General features: G+C 32.5%; 1 long non-coding RNA gene and 1 other non-coding gene across 2 annotated transcripts; one reads left to right on the forward strand and one right to left on the reverse strand.

The window, feature by feature from the left end:
• Nucleotides 1–1,010: 1,010 nt before the first annotated feature.
• On the forward strand, nt 1,011–11,469 carry LOC140039556 (uncharacterized). Its single transcript, XR_011842527.1, has 3 exons — nt 1,011–1,099; nt 7,977–8,148; nt 10,598–11,469. It is a non-coding gene; the product is annotated as an uncharacterized lncRNA (long non-coding RNA).
• Trnaq-uug (transfer RNA glutamine (anticodon UUG)) lies at nt 3,338–3,409 on the reverse strand. Its single transcript has one exon. It is a non-coding gene; the product is annotated as a tRNA-Gln (tRNA).
• Nucleotides 11,470–20,496: the final 9,027 nt, after the last annotated feature.

Raw genomic sequence — 20,496 nt, forward strand, 5'->3', positions numbered from 1 at the left:
GCAGCAAGCATGACACTTTTATCGGTTCTTTAAGTCGATATCACTATTTTATACCCAATCGTGGCATACATTATTGTGCAAATACACTAATAAAATGTACATAAACCGAGTAATCACATGCGCTTTACGTTAAGGGGGTCATATAGCGTAATTTACGATGGAATCGCAACATGCGTGTCCACTACAATAATTAATTAGCAAATAACACATAATAATAGAGTGGGAACGCAAAGCTACATTGCGTGCCACCGCTGAGAGCAAGATAACTATAGTCTTTGAGTTGATTTTTCAGCGCATAGGCCCTACAAACAAGCATACTTGTTTTATAACACACCTACTTTAAAGTTTTATTCAATTAATAGCCTACGCTGCCTACATCTTGAAACAATATTGAGGGCTACAGTGGGACATTAAAAAAGACAGCGCCCCGATTATAGAGGGGGAGTAGAATTTTTGCGTTGTACGGAAATTACATTTTTACAAAAACCTGAATCACCATTAGTTATCAATTTCCCGTTCAGTAGAACGCATGAACATTTCTCAACTACTTAGTAGTAGAAGCTTGGTAATAATAGCCAATCAAGGTGTAGTCGCACTCAGGTGTTATAAAACTTGTGAATTTATATGTTTCGTAAGTAGGTCCTTGTCTAATAAGTAGTCTCTTGCACGAGTAGGTCTTATGTAGTGAAGACTAGTAGTTGAAAGCCTAAGTTTTGTATTAATAGAGGGCGCAAAGGACGACTTCATCATTCAACAGCAAGCGTGAGATTCATCATAATTATATAAAATGGACGAATTATGACATCATTATCATCAAAGCAGTGGTCGAATAATGATGCACTAAACTTTAATTGCCACGCTATCATTGGTAGTACGACGTCAAGACATCCAATTATCGATGCGCAACACAGATAAGTAATAATAGGCTACCATAAAAATGTAACACGTGATAGAGTTAACTCCGCCTCCTCTCACTTCCGAAACATTGCCATTTCTCAACTACTTAAAGAAGAAGCTTGATATAATTGCACACATACCAACTCAGTTGTGATTAGTATATCAACAGTCATCACGAATCAGTCGCACTTCGCAACTGTGCGTAAGTACATTTTTCTTTAATCATGTTTGTAATAATTTGCCACAAATTATTGTATTTTATATCGATTTAGTTTACTATCTATGTAAACGACGAAGACTTGTTTGTATGTATGAAACGATTTTTATTAGGCGTTTATAATAATAGATTGGGAAATTAAAGCTATATTGGAAATAATGTAGTTAAGATACAAAGATTGCGTTCTTCTAATGTTGTATAGTAAAATAAAGCTAAACTAGAGAATTTGATTATTGATTTTACAGAATGTTTTGTTTTGGGTACAGTACACTAATTCTATTTGAGATTTAAGTGTTACAGAATTACTTATAGATCTGATATAATGCTTTTTATTATTAGGCGTTTAGAAATAAGATAAGAACGATTGCGTTCTTCTAATGTGGTATAGTAAAACTAAACTAGAAAATGTGTTTATTGATTTTACATAATATGTTTTTTGTTGTACAGTATATACTAATTTTATTTTAGATTTAATTGCTACAGCATTATTATAGATCTGATATTAAAGAATTACGTACAGTTAAACTATAAAATTGTATAATATAAAATATAGTTTTGGATTGTTAACTTTAATCTAAAGTTATACAGATATAGATTCCTTTTATTTTTACAGTGCTCATAACTCCGGGTTTAAAATGCTATTATTTACTATTTTGTACAGGCCTAGTTTAAAAAGTAAATTTTAGACTTTTTATTTAATTTCACAACATAGAGTTGAAATTGTAAAAAATAATTTAACAATAATTAAATTCTTAAGCAAGGAAAGTTTGAATTGTTGTAAGTTTCACTTCTGAACTAAACAATTTATTTGAAAGTACATTTACGACTTTTATGTCTCACAAATCAACAGCTAGGAAATGGCAAAATTGTCCAATACATTCTTCTGTTTGAAATTATTTGATAATACATCTAAGTCGACTTTGAACCCGTATTGTGACGAAGCTTTGAAGAACTTCTCCTCTAAAATCGATTATTCGCAATGGACTCTTAGGCCTACCTGCTTAATATGTGTTGGCTTAAAACCTTATAACCGACACCGCACAGCATAATGTCCAGACTAAAAGAGGCGCACAATTCAAAATTGTCACATGGTTTACTGTACACATTACCTTCCTAATTATTAAAATTAAGCACTATGTATAATTAATTTTTTTCTACACCATATACTAATATTTAACTGTAAACATTTAATCGATATTATCTATCTAGCAAAAGCTGATCTATAGTTAAAATAACATAAAGCATTTCAAACTGTATTTTGAAAAATCTCAGAATATAATTTTTATATAGTCTACATTTTGCTGTTAGATGTCTAAAGCATTTTGCAGTAACATAGGTTAATTATTAGACAATTGTACATTTGTTTCTTTATCATTAGGCCTATATCCTAAAAATAGCAACTGAATATATTCAGAATTACATACAATAAATACTTTAAACATTGGTAAATATAGAATAAAGGCGAAATAAAACATCACAATCATAAAACACCTCAATTATGGTACTACGTATTGTGTAAAAGTATATGGAGAGAAGACCAGAAAGGATATACATTGTTCTCTTTTAGATAAAGAAGAAATACATAATAATAATATAATATCGTGTAATATCATAATATTTAACAATTTATCTCTTAATATGTACCATCCATGGTGGTACTTTCCTTTTACAATTTTTAAATATAATTGGTTGACTAATAGTAATTACATTTAATAAAGTTATTATTTTCCCATATATTTATTATACCCCATATATTTTGTATTGACAGTGTTGTAATCTAATATGTAGGCCTTTTTGTAGAATTATATTTTATCAGAAGAAGCCATTTGCCATTATGACGTTATTCACTTAACATTTTAGACAAAGGAGGCGGTAATTTAACAGATCATGACGGTTGTGAAACGTATCTTGTGAATTTAACTCTTCTTCGTCTACCGTCCCGAAACCAACCTATAACTAACTTATAATTTGGAATGAATTACTGTCTTACATAATCGTCAAATATAGTAAGATTACAAACTACACAAATTATGAACGAAATTATTTAAATTTTAATTACTTTCGAAAAATGACAGAAAACAACTTTTTACTTAGGAATAGTTAAATAAATTGCACATCGCATTGTTAAGGTTTATAATAATATTTCTCCGGCCACCAATGAAAAAAATAACCAGGAGTAAGAATAGGCTAAAGCCCAAACAAATTCTGCACTCACTCCATATCAGGTTCTACCGAGACTTAAACTCGGATCACTGGATTCAAAATTCAGAGTGCTAACCGTTACACCATAGAACCGATGTTTTTGTTTTGTTATTCAATTAATGTATTCCTTGGTACACATGAACTTCTGTAACTTTTTGTTCAAATTTGAATCTAAGTTTTGAGACCATTGACCAGACAGTAATTTAAATATACGCGATTATCGTATGGGAATCACTGTTGTAAAATCATTCCAAATAGTCTTTAAGCTTAGATAAAATTTAATAATAAAATTTAATCAAAAAATGCTATCGTTTCTGTGGCCTAAATCGACTTGCAGTTTATACTTTAAAGCCGCTGGCTTATTCGACACACCACACAGCGAGGTTTTGATATAAATTTTAATGACTTATTTGATTGCCAAGATTCGTTTTCTCTTTTGTAATAATGTAGGTTATATTGTAAAATTCTTTTTCATTATTAATGTGTAAAACTAAAACTAAACGCATATGTTGATATTTTTTCCGCAAACCCAAACTTAGCATATCCTGACATGAAAAATTAAATATTTTAATGTGTACCGTATCCTCTTGACCCATGTTCACACACAATAAATGGAAGACATGTTATACATACGTTATTTTCTTACCAGCTAAATCATAATTAGGCTTAATTATACTTCGTGAAGATTTAATTATCCTTCTAAAATGGTATTTAAATTTGTTTTATTATGTAATATATACAATGATGACAAGTAATATATTGTTGTTAAACTGTTAAACTTCAATTTGTCAAACCAAGTTGCAATAAAGAATATAATTATTATTGATGGAAGTATGACATAAATGAACACTTATACACTTCTAAAAGTGCTGATAATGTTTTAGTCGTAAAAGCGCTTCATATTATTTATATGGAATGTATTAAAAAAAATTATTTTGTGCTGCTTGCATTAGGGATTTTGTTTTTAAATACGAATTGAAACTAATATAGACAAGATTAACTTACATAGAAAAAAATTTTCCCACAATAATTATTTTAGGTTCGTAAACTATGAATTCTAAGTCATTCACATGAGTTTAATACCAATAATTTGGTGACTTGCAGAAGAAATTTCAGAACAGAATTGATTTCTAAGGAATAGATTAGCTATTTCATTATATTTTGCCATAAAGATGATAACTATACCCATCTTTGTAATCTTTAATAAATCAACATTCTTCAATTTAAAACTATAATGATGTTATTTGTTTTAATAGCTTCCAAAATGAAATACAAACCAACCAAATTGAGTTCAAATTATGCATGGTTACATGAACAGACAATTGATAATGAAAACATGCCTAAAGTACACCAACGCCTGAAAATCCAAATGAGAAGGCAAACAACGAACCAGGGTGTGGTCGATTCATTCCTTTTGGTGTTTCTTTTTTACTGGTTGATGTTGGGATGTCTTTATTAGTTAACAAACCGATCGAATTTACCGATCCGATCCGAGCTACCGGACCGATCCGAGTTACCAATCCAGTAAATTTTGACTCTCAATTAGCTTTTAAGATGATGGAACCACGTGGGTAGGTGTAATTGATTCACCAATGATTCTATGAGGTATTTCTAGATTTAAATCACATCAACAATAAATTGAATTAAATTTGTTTTATTCTTAAACCGAATAAATGGTTCTCCAAAGATTTCAAGAAGCAACAATAACAGAAAAAAAAAACACTGAAATATGAATTTATGGTTCTTATTGAATCTTTTCCTGCTTTCGTTTTAGAATGAGGCCAGATATTTCTAAAGAGCTTGTTTATGTCACACATGACAATAAATATTTAATTGTATATTCTTTAAAAGAATGTAAATTTTATGTGAAATGTGAACTTTTCAACGTCAAAATCACTCTGATTTGTGGTATATGTTACATACATCAACCATTGGTTTATCCACCTATTCTTACAAACTTTACCAAGGTTATTAAATCATCAACGTCCTAGTCTAATTACATTACTTTTTGTAGAAGCATGTAAATGTCAGAAATCATTGTTTTTGTAGCGTTTCTTCTAATAAAGCATGGAAAAGTCAAACTATGTTTAATTATTTTTATTAACACGTCGTGCCAGAAAGGTGGCTGATAAAAATATATTAGGTTTTAATAAATGATTCTGAAAAAGGCTGAAACATGTAATCATGGCCTTAACACTAATTGTCTGAAGTAAAACGTGATTTGCCTAAAGTTTGGCATATTATGACATTTCAAAACATGAAACACGATAAATACACCATAACTTTGGCAACATCTCTCAAATCAATAGTCATGGTTGCGACAGTATTTATGGAGCATGTGTATTTTTTAATTATTTAAAAATTGTTTACAAGGGAAGAAGTAGAAAAGAGTGACATTACTAAAACTTAGTTCCTAACTTGGAGTGAGTTGACCAATCACAAGAACAGTTCGGTGCACTTACGTGCAACCAAAAACCTCCCTGGTGCAACCTAACAGTTTGATTGCTTTTTTCATCTTTCATTAACTAATACATAATGCATGTAATTCGATAACAAGCTGTGATGCGCAATGTCAATGTACCACATTCAATAAATTGATTACATGTAATTTATTTGAGATAATAACTTTAGCATGTACTTGCGGTGTTTACTTCTAGCAAACATTATTTTTTTGGTAACGAAGTTTCCGGTATCATGTTGCAGGCATCTATTTGAATTGTTTGCTGTTAAGGATGTTTATTACTTCATTGGAAACATTTATTTCTCTCCAATGTGATTACATTTTAAAGTACTAACACAACTAATAACAAATAAGGGGGAAACAACATAGCGATTGGAAAGAGAGGATTTGAGGCACGCGTCCCATTTTTATCTTTTCTCAACGCGCTGGATTTGCCACTGTTTGCATTTTCGTGTGCTGTTTTTCTTGTTTGTGTGTATGACGTCATCTTGTTGTGTTGTTTAACTGCTGCTTCTGTTGCTTTATGATGACGTTGACCTATGTTGACATTGTGTTATTAACATCATTTTTGTCTTGAAGACTAATGCTTTGGGGTGTGATGTTGATAGGTCTGGCTAAGTACGTTGTTTTGATTTTCTCTGGGATGCGTATGATGTGCTTGCTTGTCTCGATGACATTATTGTTGATCATGATGGCTATGCGACTACATGTACAGTATCTACATTAGTTTAAACGGTTTACAGTTTGGATTGGAAATCAGTAATCCTAACTTTATTTTAAAAATATGTTTATCTGTATTTTATTGAACATCTATCGCATTAGTTTTATTATTGATTTGATTATTAATTGATGATTTTTAGTGGTGTTTTTAGGTGTGAAAAATGAATTCCAATGTACCTTTTTCTATAAACTAAATGTTTCATTTCTGTTTAAAATAGGAAGACAAATATAAAATTATAATTTTCAATAACGAAATTAAAAAAACTACTACGTACTTTGTACGTTTATTTAAAATGATCACACCTACACACCTTCCTTTCTAAATACAATAATTACCAAAATAAATTGTTTTTTAAGATCAATTAAAATAAATCCTATGGTATACATTATACGACTAATTAGAATTCCTAATTGTGTATTTAAGTCACGTAATATCATAAAGGTTGAGTATTAATTGATTTTTTTGCTTAAACGAACTTACAACGCTACGAGAAAAGTGATTCATTATTTCATTCATTAGAAAAAGGGGTGCGTAATTATAGCGTGTCATTATAACCGATTTTCTTATTATTTTAACAATATTAAAGAATTCACAAATTTTATAAGTGAAAAGTTTCCTCCATTGAAAGACCACTCTATCATAAGACATTCAATTTTAGACCACATTTCTGTCACCCTTCGACTATGACGGAACCTAATTGCTCCGTAATAACCAGTAAGGTTTTAGAATGCTAAAAGCCTTTTTTTGCATGATTAAAACTTGTGTTGTATGAATGTATCCTTGCCATTTGATTGGTTAATTACGTGGTGTTCAGTTCTACGGTACTTCTACGAAATGGTAAAGTGATATTTAATGGTGATATTTAATGATACTATTACATGTTCATCAGCTTTTGTTCAGAATGTTGTGCATTGGCCGAAACTAAACTTGATTTGTGCGCCGTATTTAACTGTTCAACTCCGCCACCTGAATTAAATAAAGGTTTTCAATATGTGTGTCAAGTAAGCAATTGTTGTATTCGTTGAATGAATAGAAGATTTCATGAGTTTATTTTATTTATTTATTTAACAACATATTTATACATGATTAGACACAATCAAGTAGAAATATACTTGTTTTACATTGTGGTCCTGTCGACAAAAACGGATACAAATGTAAATACCTATACAATTAATAATAATAACAATAAAAAATATAAACTGAAAAGTTAAATGTTATGAAAAGAAATGAGATCTGTATCTAGCTTTAAAGGACATAATCGTGGGTGAATGTTTTATATCTGCTGGCAAGTCATTCCATATTTTTCCGCCTGCAACTTTAAAAGACGAATTTATTTAGACCGGCCCTCCAACGTAGAACATTCAAACTCTCAATTCATGAAATTTCTCGCATTCAACTCACTATATCAAAATAACCAATGGGTTCTTAAATACATTTATATACTTTTACCATATTAAATATCTATGTCTGTATTTCAGAAATTCAAGGTAGCTTTAATAATACCATTAGGAATCAACTAGCTCATTGTTTACACCATGGGACAGACCAGGTGTTGTGTGGTAGGCCTATTACTTTTTGCGTTGATGGTGAGTTTACTGATAACAAGATCATCGGCGGATACAAAGGAGGAACGAGAGCTTTCCGATAAAGGTAAACAAATTAATCAAAGTATATTGAAATATGAATCAATAAAATATAATTTATTTTTAGACTATGACGTCACATAACAGATATATTTCAATTTAATATCTAGGCCTATAGTTCTAGATCTAGTTCCAGGTACGAATATTAGACCTTTAATGAATATAAGCATGTGCTCATTATTGCTTCTATTTGATTAATTTACCATTTTTTTATTGATTATATAATTATATGAGTGACAATAAAGTATTTACACCATAGATCTAATTTTCATGAAACTGACCCCTCTGAGACGTAGTCCTTTCGTGTCTATGATGACGAGAAATTGGAAAAACTATTATGTTGCGGACCACATGAAATTCATCCATTCGTACGAATCAACTCACTATATCAAAAGTTACATACATCTTTTCAATATTCTTACTAAAATAAAACATTTTTGAAAGTTGAGCTAATACATTTTGTTTGAACGCTTTCAGATTTCACTCCAATATCTATGGTTTCTTGGTGGGTCATACATTTACACAACAGTGTCGGAAAGAACAAACGAAAACCCTGTTAATAAAGTTATCAGCGTGTTAATATTGCCATGATTCCAGAAGAGAAGGTTGAACTTTGGAATCAATTGTGATTGCCGAGTAGGCCTACAATGGACAAAGTACTTCATCCATTTAGACTGTGACGGAATGCGATGAAAATAAACGGAAATGAATTGGTTATTGTCAATAGAAAATCAATTTACCCGGAAGCAAACAATCTTATTTACTTAGCGTAATAGTTTTTTTTTTAAAGAATGTAGTTAAAACTGGCCTTCTTAAAATCAAATTCTGACAATTTGAGCGATTAGTTTTTCTATCGGTAAGACAACTTTTCTTTAATTCTATCATAGTTTTGCCGGCAATTAGAGAAAGATGATTCGTTTTGGTTAATATTTTTGGCAGACGATAACTCTGAGCGCGCCAAAAACACTTTTGGACTTCTTTCCAATCTTTATAGTTTATATTCCACGGTAATTAAAATCTCTAAAGCTAATTTGTGAATGTCAATGCATACGCACCATAAGTAGAAGTCACGGAAGATAATCGTTCAATAATATATCTCTGTCCTAAATTAGCATATAGCAACAAAAAAACACATTAAAGTACTTTATAGATAGATCGTCTGATAGCTATAACTACCCCCACACAAATCACGTATTTTGTCTTCAAGTTTAGGCTATGTAGGCCTATTAATTAATTTAATAACGATTACAAAAGAAACAACAAACCACGCACGTGACATGGTTTCAGTACGGAGGGATATTCTGAAAATCGACATGTGGAAGATTCATGAAGGAATTAGAACTTTAAAAGCTGCAGTTCTGATATGGGATCGTACGTAAAGATCTGTCTACTATCAAAGTCTATGTGACAAAAATGGGTGATGTGCCCATATATGGACACGATGATGTCATATCACTACCATATTTGGGCGTAATGCTACAATATTTGGGCATATCATATTTTTTGTCAAAGTAGTTTGATAGTGTATACAGGGCTTAAGTTCTGTGGGTATTATGCTTTAACTAAATCAGAAATAAATGTTTCATTTTTAAATGAAAGAAGTCGTCGAATATCTAACCGCCCCCCTCCCCCCCCCCCCCCCCCGCTACAAACAAATCTCTTCAGAATGGTGGATGTGATCTTTAAGAAACTACTCGTGCAGGTTTATGTTGCTCGAGGATGGAATTCCATCATTATTGATTAGTGTGAAAATTGCAACAACAATTATCAGTCATATGTGTAAAATCTTTGAACCTCGTTAAATAATCGTTATGTCATTAGTAGTGCAATTGGCCGGTGTGGTAACAGTTAGATAAATTATTCAAATATGATACGTTTATATTTTATATTCTACTAATCATTTAAAGACTGGCCTAGCAGTTGGATTTAACTAATAAAGATCTTGTTTGTATTAAATCCCGAGTGAAACCCCAGGCTAACATATTCTTTTAATCAAAAGAGGATGTTGAAATACTAAAGTCAATGTGATCAATTTCAACGTTAGGCAATTAATAGTTTGATAAGATATTTAAATAACTATTATTCGACGTGATTTACATTATCAAAATCAATTTTTTTTTTAATAATATTAATAAGTTTACGTTAACAATTTCCAATAATGGAAATCAATCCAATTATTAATTTAAAAATCTGAAACGAACTATGTCATGTATCATTGTTTAAAAACAAGAAAGATAACTGGACGCATTTTTTTTATGTTTAACAAATTTAGTTACTTCTTGATATACAAGTGCATATAACGCTAACGTCGATATTATTACTCTGCTTTACACTACAGAGGATAATTAAACTTTAAATTACTGACGTCTGTATATAATAATCGTTTAATTACACACGTACGTAAACGTTATTTTATTTAAATTCTGTATTCATGATGTTTTCTTTCTCTTCCACAGAACGTGTAGCGATAGGTTCAATACTCTCCGGTCAACGGCGTCCATGGCGCTATGGGCGAAGATCGTGGAATCCTAGGCCAGATCAAGAGAATTCTCTGTACAATGCTAAAGTTGCCGACTTGTTACGCCAACAAGCAACAGAGCAGAACGAATACGACAACTATATCAAATCGCTCATTTCAAATAATATACCACTTAAGCCGATAGAATGGGATGAAGAATAATTAAGAAGTTATGTGGTGGTGTTATAACAATAAATAAGGGTTATTTTTAGTGTATTTATGTTCGCGTTTAATCTACCTTAACACCTGTGGTTCAGGGAGCTATAACATTGTAAAATAAATCGAAATAACGGATACCGTAATAAGAGCGCATAAAAAAAGAATCGTTTAAAAACAATCTATATTTTGTTCTCTATATTTAATGAAAATTGTAATTTATATAATACTATAATATTAGTTGAATTATTGAAAATATTAAACATTGTTTTTTGTTGTTTTTTTTTTGTTGCAATCATACAAGTAAGAGTTATAAACTTTAATTTGGGTGAAATCTCGTTAGTGCTGCAGTATTTTAGTGTAACAACGGACGCAAACCAGCAGTCAATGAACAGGCCAAGTACAATTAATTAATTAGTGTTATTTACTATTTTTCTGTTTATTAATGTAGATCACAGTGCAAAGGGATAATTATATACCTAAGCATGATATTTATATATATAGTGTGTATATAATATGATAAGTTATGTAATTTCAACATTTTTCTTAAGAAATTACAACCTATTGAGCTAAAAGATAGTGTAGTGTTCAACGAATGAATCTTTATTGTATTCAATTGTTTTGAAACGAATAAATGGCGTTAGTTCCAACGGCCTTCGTTTATCGACCAATAATTGCAGTAATGCCTCATTTTGATATATATGCAGTTTATAAAACAAACAGAAAGCATCGAAAGATACGACCTACATAAAATAAGTCATATTATTAGCAGAGTACAGATCAGTAGGCGGAATTATAAATGTGGTATTTCTGGTCAAACGCCTTCATGGCTAGGCTAAATAACATACAGAAAGTAGGCCTTCCATAAAATTCCATTTCACAAAAAATCAATGAATTGATAAAGACGAGGTTTATGGGTGGTGGTAGTGTGTGTGTGCGGTCTATCTAACATTCTAGAAGTAGACAACAAGTTAAATTTTAAAAATCTTTACATTGAGGAAGAGACCAGCCTTTAAAATGATGATAGTATGTCAGAAAAAAGTTTACGTAATGAAAAATATCACTATTTTTACGATGAACATTATTAAATTAGTTACAGATAAAAATGGTCATGTTTTAAAAGGTACGTTTCGTATGTGGATAGAGCTGAAAAGATATAATAACTTGATTCATGATACTTTGATACTGGCAAATTTTTAAACGTGGATTTTGGCGAAAGGGTACAATCATGCACCCTCTTTTGCAGTGCCAATTTACCCATTTAAAAACTTGAATATTCTGTTTACATATGAATTATTAGTCTCGCAATAAGCGATATGAAAATGTTCATAATTGTTGCTGTCAAATGGTATATCGCGCGACCTCTCTAGTGCCCCTTCTATCCATTCTCTACGGTTGTTGATTATCGAATAACAACGGACATGTAAATATGTATTTAACCTATCATCACTCCAACATTATTGTATTTAAATTATTTTCTTTCCCGTATGACATAATAATAATGTAACATGAATTATGGGTAATCATTCATACTAGAATATTAAACATCATACAAAAGATGGCAGACAGGAATAATAACTCCAAGACATATCCCATGACAGCCAATCTAAACTTACCTTCCGAAATAGAATACAATTTATTTATTTTTGATTAGGTGCATTGTAACGGGACGAATATAATGGTGAAAGATTTACATTTTAACACTATCAAATTAATTGGAGCAAATAGCGTGCATATGTCCGAGGATGATGCAGAACTTATAATGTACATTTTAATGAATCTTTAACAGAAATAAAAATGAGTTTAATCACCCATCATATTAAGGAATATCAATATTTATCAATAAACAAGAATAAAAACAAATGTTTTGGTTGATTTAACGAGGTTTTCATAATTTCTTTAATCTCAAGTACAATTAAGAAAGTGGAATTACAAAATTAGGGAAAATAAAGCAATATTTCTCCGAGAGGATCCCTTTTGATTTTAAGACAGATCATTTTTTTATTGAATTATCCTTGAAATATATTATATACTAAATATTTTTCCTTAAATTTCTTAATAATTTTACTTAAGTTACGTTAAAGATACATATTTGAGAGATGGCAAGTATTTACGATACAAGGTAGAATGAACTGAACGTGTTACGTTATGTATAGTTATAACATACCGAAGCGTTATACAGTGAATATTGATTAATTGTGTAAGAGAGACTAATTTAGCTACACGTTCCTTGTAAAACTAATGTCCGGATCAATAGAATGTCCCAAGAGGTGATGATATTGTCTATAGCAACGTGTATGTAGAAATGCGAGAGATTTTTCTGTTTAAAATGCTATACTTATTTAAACAAATAAACGCAAATTAGCCGAAGTGTAACGCTAAAGGGTGAATTTGAGAAAATCAAATTTATTCAGAAATCGTCTGGGAATACAAATCAAGAGCGAAAGGTCAAAAGCCGTCAGTTTTCCTGACGAATGAACTGCAGATGATACATTGGAAAACGACATGACGTATTTCTTAATTATCGAATTAAAATGATAAAAGCATGTTCTGAATTCTAAAAAAATATTCTTAATTTTGTACTTAATATTGCAGTTAACGATTGATGGTAACTTTTTACTATTTATTATTCACATGACATGACGATGGTGGTCATGTGTTTTTTTTTCCAAAGAAATAAGGCCTAAAGATACAGGTATTATTCATTACTTAGATGTATTATAAGTTGATATTTTGGTGATTTTAGACCAATGAAAAGCCCACATAAAGCAGGACGACATTAGACGAAGCAATGTTTACAAAAAGATGTCGTTAATAGTACGTAGGCCTACACCTCAGTATTAATAATACTTTATTCGTGCTTGCTTACCTTAGTGAATTCGTAAATTCATTCCGGTGCTTTATTTGCCTCTATATCGGTGTCCATTTATACAATACTGCAGTATATTGAATATAGTTACCGATTGTAGGCCTATACACCAAAACCTTATAAGATACTTCTTAATTACAGAAACTTACCTTACACTACATCGAGTAATCGTCGTGGACCTACAGTTGTTAAAGTGTAGTTTAAGGTAGTTCAAATCGTAGTTTAATCATAATTTTCATTTCTAATAAACAGGAATGTATGTTTTTATCGTACATTTTAAAGTTTTCCTGGCGAATTAACATATTTTTTTCCAGGCTTACTTAGGCCAATCAATCGGCGAGGACAAGAAAACCGGCTCACTTGTCTTCGTATCCCTGCTTCCGCATTTTATGTTACGCAATATTAGTTCTGATAATAAACGAATTGCATGACGGGAATACGTAAGGTGAATTGAGCACTTGAATACAGGTGTCAACGTTTCAGTAAAAATGCATCGACCGTCTTTAACAATGGTTATTCATGAGATATGTTTAGCCCGTAGCACATACAGGACAGTATATCTTGGGTATCAGGCGGAATTTAAAATACCTCAAATAGTAGTATACTTCCGCGCGCCACTTTAGGTTTTTAGTTATGTTTATTATTTCTCCCTTTGGCGGCCTGGGTTTGATTTTGGTTTAAACGATTACTACTCGTGTATGGTCTTTTTAAATAGATTAGTTTAGAGAAAATCATCACCCTATTCTCGATACTGTATCTAGATTTTTCCAGTATCATAGAAACACTTCGTAATTACATCATAACCTGTTAATACATCATCACATGTGTTTCCAAATACTGAAATTAATCTTTTGTGGTACAACCACTCCTTTTTTATACTTAGTTTATGATATTTAGACGGGTGTCACGAAACCTAAGACCACGAAAGCTAAGACCCCTAAGACCTAAGATCACGAAAGCTAAGACCCAAGACCTAAGATTACAAATTCTAAGATATACTACAGCTTAAAAGCAATACTTGTTTATCCATACATAATTTTAAACACAGTAGGTTTCATTTATTACCATAAATATAATTAAATACTACCGCAAAAACATAGATAAACTCACATTATTTTCGCCCGTTGAGTAAATGTTTATTTTTTTCAAACAAACTTGACGGGTTATTTGTTATATATTTACTCCATTGTGTTGGTTCAGAGGATGTTTTTCTTACGCACCTGCCTTTCTTGTATTTTGACTCCAAATTTGTTGACTAACTTTATCCTGAATACCACACTTTAAAATTAGGATTTATAAGTACTTTCAGACGGAGAAACACATAAAAACAAATAAATAAATCCTTTAAATTGATGATTTTACAGACCTCGAGCTCCCCCCATGCTCAATGTTTTTGTTTCTATGGAGCGCCAAAAGAGCAACAACAATAGTAACAAGTATAAAAACAGAAAGAAAACGAAACAAATCATGATTTTTAAATTAAAATTTATTTGCCAGTATTTATTTCTTCGTACTTGCATGATTATACTATTATCATTACAATTTTAATTTTACATTGTTCCATCCACACTGTAGATGGACTCCACACAGAGTTTTCAGCCCTCTATATAATTTTTACTCTTTTGACGTTCCATAGAAACAAAAACATGGTCTTGGGTCTTAGCTTTCGTGATCTTAGGTCTTAGGGGGTCTTAGCTTTCGTGGTCTTAGGTTTCGTGACACCCATATTTAGACCGGTTTTTTATTTCTGTTGTTTGTTTCTTTCCTGCTGTTATGCACAAACTAGATCGAGCACATTTATCTGTAGCAGGGTTGCTAACTTCCATTTTTTATGAAGATTGTGCATTTTGTGACAAAAGCACCAAATTTGGCACAAACCTTCTTTAGGGTATATCTAAAAATCCTAGAAGGGGTGCCCAAAAATCGGAACAATTTAACGACGTCATTTGGACCACGCCCTTTTTTTAGTATTACGTAATTAGGAGAAAACTTAAATTTCGTATATACATACCAAGTTTGGTATCAAATTAAAACTCATGACATGTACATTGCAATACACACATAAAAAATATATGATTTCTCTTCAGACGGAATATATAGGTCAAATAATGTAATTTTCTGTCATATTGAAGGGGATTTCAATCAAAACGCGCCAATATTGTGCTATGTTATGAACATTGTAGTTATAAGAACAACAACATTTATTTTTGTAATAGAACTACTAATATATATATATCCTGTACCAGTTACCGTACTTTCCTTTAACATAATATTAGGAACCACTGAAAAAAAGTATATAAAACATATATATATAAGTAAACAGACAAAAGACCATTTGACTGACAATTATGGCGTTAGCATCCATAACAATACATGGAGGTGATTATCAACTTTACTTTATGAAATTATTTATCTGGAATCAAACACTTATAATGGTACAGAGTTGCTAGATGACGAACAAGTTCCACGGCATGGGTAACAAAGACCAGTGCAAGAAAGACCTGCTGAACGGCACTTGCAGTTCCCTGCAGCCACACTTTAGCAATTCCCTACACATGCCTTGGATGCTTCAGGTAGTATGGTCCAGACTGGTGTCCATGTTCTGGTGATGGAGCATTCTGCTGTGGCTGTAGACTGGTGGTCCAATTGCTTGCTTGGTATATGGATCTGTTGGAATGCTGTAAAAGTGCATCCTGCAATAAACAATTTAAAGATTGGTGTTACCTTTTAATGAAAGAAAAAAAATGAACCTGATAATAAATTATTAAACCACAATTGCTCCCCTTACCTGTGTAGGAGGAATGTTGTCCATTGTCCGTGCCTTTCTTAAAAAAAGATCTTGTCTTAGCTTTGTAACACTTCTTAAAGTCTTGTAGTATAGATGACATGTAAAATTCCTCTAGCAACTGGAATTGAGATGAGTTGACTCCTAGAGGTTTGAAAGGCTTCTGTGACTGCTGGAAATGAGTTCCACGTCTCCCATGCGGAGTGTTTTGCTTTTCCGAAGAACTGGGAAGTAAATGCATGGAAAACTGGCAGCTCTCTTGACTTATCCTCTCTTAGGTTATGGCAGATGGTATTTATATTAAAATATTGGAAGTGCTTACCCATGCCAAATGCGACCCAGATACACGTACCAGGATAACAGGCTATTAGATTGCAGAAAATACCAACCAGGATAACAATGACATCAGTATCAACTGTACGCACCAAAATAACCCTGCTACCTTTTAATGCACATCCTGGAGTCGGTCTCTTCATGGTTGCAGATTGACATAGGCTGAGTAGATGTCCGGGATACATCAGACTCGCCTACAGGACATATATCAAGAATTACATACTAATCTAATATGCCTTTTAAATTAATTATTGGTACGAAACTGTATAAGTAAATTAATCGTTTGGTTACAAACAAAATAAATTAGTATGTATCATAATAAAACTTACCTGATGTAATGTAAACTTCTTTGCAGTCAGAGTAATCATGGGTAGACACCTTCGTAGTTAAAAAGTTAAATAACTCCTCTTTATTTACTGGATCTTTCAGAAAGTCTGAAAAATTCCATGGAATCTTTGTTTGTCCCCCAACTTTCCTCCTGACCCCTTTTCCTCTTTTTTTCTCTTGTAGACTGCTTAAGACTATCTGTTCTGTAAGTGTCCCACACTATATCAATTCTGTTACTATTCTGCAGCTGCTGTCTGGTCCATGGTAGAAAGACCTGTCATACAAATGATACAAGAATAACGATCCGCATATAGAAGTGACCAATTATGTGGTGGTTAAACAATAGATACAATCCTGAATGCAAAGAAATGTACTCACCTTATCACCGTAGTCATAACATGTAAATGCATGGTTGCTGGAAAGAGCATGGACAATAGCAGCTCCGTCAAACACCTTTACGTCAAAATATGTAGGAGTTTCAGGCTGGCCTTCAGTCTCCAAATGCTGTAGCAACTCAGACTTCTTAGTTGGTAGTCGAAGCTTTCCATTTACTGCCAAAGAGGGTGGCCATGGCTGGTTTTAATGCATGAAGAAGTCTTCCAAATCTCCATCACGAGATTGACTTGCAATATACAGTCGACTGAATAGGCTGCAGTCACTTTTTAAACTCTTAACTTGTTGCTTTGTTTTGGACACTGATTTTTACCGTGGTGTGTTGAACAACGGCAGCTTATTGTGTTTGATGGCTTGTTGAATTGCAACACTTCTGTCGAGAATAACTTCCTTGAAATATTTTTGGTACTGAGTAGTACCTACATCCTGAATTGTACGAACTGTCACTACTGGACTTTCATTGTCACAATCTCGAGCATCCAAGACCAGAAGTTCTGAACAATTATCGAGGAATGGGTTGCCTGCATTTGAAATTGTTTTGTGTAGCCTGTTGACCTGAACTTTATATGTTTCTTGGGTAGAGAGTCCTTGTTCTCGTTGCTGAAAGTCATTCGGATCATAAACCATGAACTGACTCTCGAACTCTGTAATCAGTCTCGCTTGTTCTGGCTCCGCCACCATCCACCTCTTAAACGCTGTTGGATTTTCTGTAAGTCCAACTGCACCCCCAGTTCCTTTTACTAATTCATTGTTCTGCTCATGAGATTGGTCAATGGGCATACAGGAGAACTTTCTTGTTGTTTTTGAAATAACCCAGAACTTCTTAAAATCTTCTTTGATATTTACAGGTAGTGTATTCATGTCCCTAATGTGGATGGGAATTGCCTTTTTGCTCAGGGAACTGCAAGTGCCGTTCAGCAGGTCTTTCTTGCACTGGTCTTTGTTACCCATGCCGTGGAACTTGTTCGTCATCTAGCAACTCTGTACCATTATAAGTGTTTGTTTCCAGATAAATAATTTCAAAAAGTAAAGTCGATAATCACCTCCGTGTATTATTATGGATGCTAACGCCATAATTGTCAGTCAAATGGTCTTTTGCCTGTTTACTTAGTCCAGTGATTATTTAGCCAAGTTTGATACAGTATATGTTTTATATACTTTTTTTCAGTGGTTCCTAATATTATGTTAAAGGAAAGTAACTGGTACAGGATAAATATATATTAGTAGTTTTATTACAAAAATAATGTTGTGGTTCTTATAACTACTGTACAATGTTCATAACATAGCACAATATTGGCGCGTTTTGATTAAAATCCCCTTCAATATGATAATTACATTATTTGACCTATATATTCCGTCTGAAGAGAAATCATATATTTTGTATGTGTGTATTGCAATGTACATTTCATGAGTTTTAATTTGATACCAAACTTGGTATGTATACGAAATTTAAGTTTTCTCCAAATTACGTAATACTAAAAAAAGGGCGTGGTCCAAATGACGTCCTTAAATTGTTCCGATTTTTGGGCACCCCTTCTAGGATTGTTAGATATACCCTAAAGAAGGTTTGTGCCAAATTTGGTGCTTTTGTCACAAAGTGCACAAAAAAAGTGCTAAGTTACCCTGCTACTGTAGTCATTATGCGTATCGTTGTCTTGTAGGCGTTTCTATTTTTAAAATGCAGACGATATTGCCTACACTTTTGATCTAAGCCCGTTGCGAATCATTCGACAGGGCTAATTTATCACCGTTCTCTATCCGACACAGGTTTGATGGTTTCCAGGTTCAGAAAACGACCGACGACACATCAAATTGACCTTACCTTAGTTGGTCGTAGGTCGTAGGTTCTCGGTCCTCGGTCGTAGGTTCTCGGTTCTCGGTCGTAGGTCTTCGGTCATCGTAAATTGAAAGCAATTCGTACTAATACTTAGGAGTCACTTGGGACATTAAGCGCGGCCGTACATTTTGTATCAATTGATAACTACTGAGGTTTGTTATTCAATTATAGTGGTGATAATGACAATCAGTAAAATACAATGCTTTCTTGAATTGAAAAACCCTTGTTTTAGTCTCCTACATTAAGTGCACCTTCAGCTGTGTCGAGAATGTAGCAATATAATAAACATAAAATATTGTATACGAACTAGACACAATCTTGATGACGACAAATTCTAGTCGGGTCCAAATTTCGCGCTTTTTCGCATGCTGATTATCATTTACATAATCAAATTATTTTAATTAATACGTACTCAAAAACGACTACTTAAACACATTAAGGTTGAATATCCAATTTTATTTGGTTCTCAATATATAATGTCTATATTACGCATAGACGATTTTGTCAAAAATGCTGGCAAATGAAAGACTTTCTATAATTTTGCCAATTTTCTTACACGTACAACGAAAATGTGTGCATTTTATCAGGTGTTTGGTTAATTATCTGCTACTAATGGTTAATTTAAAGAACATCTGTAATTATCCATAACAAAACACGTGATTTAATCGTGATCAAAGTACAGCAAAACAATAATATTGGTGGCCTACATGAATTATCCATAAGTTGGCCACAGTAAATTATGATTTTCTGACATTTGTTTGATTCACACTAGTATGCTTTTTCTCCAGATATGCACATCTTAATTTAGCCGTTCGAGTGTCCACACGCTGCCTTTTACAGTTTAGCTCCTTCTCTAACGACCAGTTATAGTAACACTGTAATTCGGTTTAATCTATCTCAGGGGAGAGGGGTTAGTTCCCAATTCTGGACGTCAACACAAGAACGTACTCCCAATTAAGCCCTAATTTATTAAACCCATCATAACGCGATAGATTGTCATTTGTAATTGGTCAATTTCCTTTCGTTGCGCCTACGTCATTGCGTTGCGTTCAACAAAACAAAGCGCGTAATCAAAATGCTTGTGTACGTGTCCGAACAGTGATATCAGTACCCGATACAAAATAAACAATTATATAA

The sequence above is a fragment of the Antedon mediterranea genome, chromosome 2 (genome assembly GCF_964355755.1).
Source record: "Antedon mediterranea chromosome 2, ecAntMedi1.1, whole genome shotgun sequence".
NCBI classification, from domain to species: Eukaryota; Metazoa; Echinodermata; class Crinoidea; order Comatulida; family Antedonidae; genus Antedon; species Antedon mediterranea.